Source organism: Tiliqua scincoides, chromosome 1 (assembly GCF_035046505.1).
Source record: "Tiliqua scincoides isolate rTilSci1 chromosome 1, rTilSci1.hap2, whole genome shotgun sequence".
In the NCBI taxonomy this organism is placed as follows: domain Eukaryota; kingdom Metazoa; phylum Chordata; class Lepidosauria; order Squamata; family Scincidae; genus Tiliqua; species Tiliqua scincoides.
Window position 1 is genome coordinate 80,643,758 of NC_089821.1, and position 3,406 is coordinate 80,647,163.

A 3,406-nucleotide genomic window follows, 5' to 3' on the forward strand; every position below is an offset into this window, starting at 1 on the left:
ATACAACTCTAGGTGGTGGGTTCTAAGAGCATAAACTATAACAGGGTGGACTAAAATTGACTTAAATCAGAGTTTCAAAAAATGGAAACAAAGTTTTAGATTTTCTTTTTCTTTTAATTCCAAGTGTTACTTTTTAAAAAAAAGTTAAAAATTGTCTAATTTGAGGGATGAATTAATTGAAACATTATACATGTTAAAGCTCTGTGTTTGCATACTGTATTGTTAAATGGGCAAGTTAAATCCTTTTGCTATTGGTTAATTCTGAAAAGGATAATACCATATAATGCTGTCGTGGAAACCACCCATTCAGGCAAAGGTTAGGCTCCTGTTGTTTCTCTTTAGCAACATGTCTTGGTGAGGTATCAAGGGCATACAGACTGCGGAGAGCCAGGCCAGTGACCTGCAGTTAAGATTAATAGTCCTTGCCCCCTCTCACAGAATGGAGGGGTGCTAATTCAGGGTCATGCTGGTTGTTAGTTCTTGTTTTTACAGTTGGCAGCAACCATTCTGGAATGGGAGTATCATCAAGACTCAGGAGGAACGTGCTTTACCAGCTGTGCTTTGGCATCCATCAGCCACTTTAACGATGTGTGCTTATCATATTAATGACATGGAACCTGCAAATTAAACTGCCTCCTGATCTATCAGTGCAGCCTCAAGAATAAAAAGGTTTCCTACAGTATATGTTTCATTTCTGATTATGAAGCTTTGCTTGTGGTGTTCAGGTACCCTTCAACCAACCACTAGGTGATTGAACTCAATTTGGCTTCTGTTGGATCTTGACTGAGTATACTGCCTAACATTAACATTTCAGCTTTTGCTGGTATTTGGAACTACCATATTTTTCCTTGCTTATTCTTTCATCCTGCAAGTTAGAGACAGATCCAAACAACTGCTATCATCTGTGTTTCCAAAGGGAGAGCACCCATTGTTTGTTTTTCCCAGTGCCTTGGGTGCAACTTTTGATCTGCTTTGCACCAGCATGGTGTAACCTAATTGAGCTGGCCTAAAAACTCCTGCGCTGCATCTTGCAAAGCAAGTCTAAGATGTCATCATACCCAGGAGCATTTCTTGTTCTCTCTTTTACTTTTTTCTTTCTTTTTTCTGCTTAATATCCACCCTGAACTTTTGGGGAATTCAAAAGTTTGCTGACTGTTTTGCTGTCATTTTAGTTAGTCATAATAAGGGATGGAGTAACGTATATGTAAAAACACTAATTGATATAACACAGGTAGGCATACATGCACACGCAAGCCAATTCAACTTTGATGTCTTACTCTGATGAAAGGACACGCATCTTTGTGAAAACGGGGAATAATGTAAAAGCATAAGAAAAGTAAGCCCAGTTCAGGCATTGTATGAGTATTTCTGGGACAGGTGATGTGGGAGTGCTTCAGTAGTCACAAACCCACCTATGAGCCAATGTGCGGCCGTCCCTGCATTCAGCAGTTTTCTCTGTACACAGAAACAGAACATGGGGACAATTTAGGGCATGGCTAGACTGAGTGTCATTGCGGAATTGCCTGGCTAGCTGGCACTTCTTCCTCCACCCCCTCATGTTTCATGTGCCAGATTTTAACATCTGTAGTGAAAAAACAAAACATCCACGGACTGCTTAAACCAAACTTTTCTCAGGTTCTGGGTACAAACACATTGAAGCATGTCCTATTGATTTCAATTGGATCATCCCAATAAAATGTGCCAGGTAAATGTGCCCATTGTAGTAAGGAGATGTCAATATTTCCCTATTATTCTGCTGAAAGAGTTTAAGGCTGCAGTCCTTTCCACACTTACCTGGCAGAAAGCCCCATTGACTATAATGAGACTTACATCTGAGCAGCCATGCATAGGATTGGGCAGTAAGGGTCCAATTCTATCCAACTTTCCAGCACTGGTGCAGTTGCAATGCAGCCCCGAGATAAGGGAACAAATGTTCCCATACCTTAAGGAGGCCTCTGTGACTACCTTCCCACCACAGGATGCAGCACATACCCCATTGGCATGGCTGCACAGGCACTGGAAAATTGGATAAGATTTGGCCCTAATTGGTTTATAGGTAACACAGCCTAAGTTTACATTTTGTGAAGTTTCATAATGGTTTGCTGTTTGTGAGCTGAAGAAATATTGATTGTGCTAGGATATCTTTGGATAGACAGTCTTGCTGGGTTACTGTCAAGGAGCTTTCACCAAGTGTAGGTCTTTAAAAAAAATCCCAGTGCAAGGATTAATGTTAACTTTCCAGCTGGAGTTTGTACTGTTTGCTTTCCAAGTGAAAGCAGAACTAACAATCCTGGTGATGTTATTAAAAATATTTGTCATGTCACAGTGTCTTGCTGCCTTTAATTACATTTAAGCATCACAAACCAAATGGCAACATTGGCGCTCAGCTAGAGTGCAGTACTTGATTAGGGTTGGTTGATAGTTATTAATGGGGGATGTAGCTTTTACAGATGACTCCAGGAGAAAATGTGGAAATTAATCACAGCTCTTTTGAAAGCTGGGAGGGATTGGAGGCCCTTAAGGTCCTGAACCCTGTGTGCTTTATATTGTGGGCTGGTAAACTGAAGCAATTGTTTGCAAGCATTGTTGTGTAATGCATGAGATTTTTCTTTTATACAGTTTGCTCGCTGTCATAACAAATGACAATTTCCTGCTTAGCAGAAGGATGATGAAGCTTTGTTTTTACTGTTTTGCTTGAGATCATCGGATTTCACTTCTCCCTTGGTCACACTGACACTGACTATCAATTCAGACATCATGCAAAGCATAGTTTGTGGCGCTTAACCGCAGTTTGCAATTGGCACCTCAGAACCAGGAATTATAGTTTGAACTTGGTTTTCAAGCTACTGTATGGCTTGTGCTATTGTTTGGTGTGGTATCCACATTGATAAGCTGCTGTTATAGTTGTTGCTGCACTACAAGAGGCTGCCATGCTATACAGATGGAAGTACTCAGTGGATGAAAAATGAAGGCACAAAAGTTGCTTTTGCTGGTAGACCCTGTCGTGATCATGCTCTCCTCTGTGCTCTAATTCATGGGCAGCCCACCTCTCTTTCCTGTACAGTAGACCTCTCAGACTGTGCCCACGTGTCATTTCGTCGGGGCCAGGTATGAACATGTAATGTAGGCCCCTCTTCCTTTTCAAGGAGACATTGTCTGTTTTGAAATATTGAATAATTGATTGGTGTCCTTTAGTTTCTTTAGGTCCCTTTGTTTAAGCTCCTTTTGTTTCTGGCTGCCTGATTTGTATTTATAGCTAGACATGGAAATATGGCTATATGTTAATTAAACATAAGTAAGATATGCTCTTTAGACACTGTTCTCTGTCCCTGGGATCAGTGTACTCTGAGAAGCCCTCTGATCTTCACTTACAAATATGCTGGAGAGGCCTTTAAAACACTGGAGT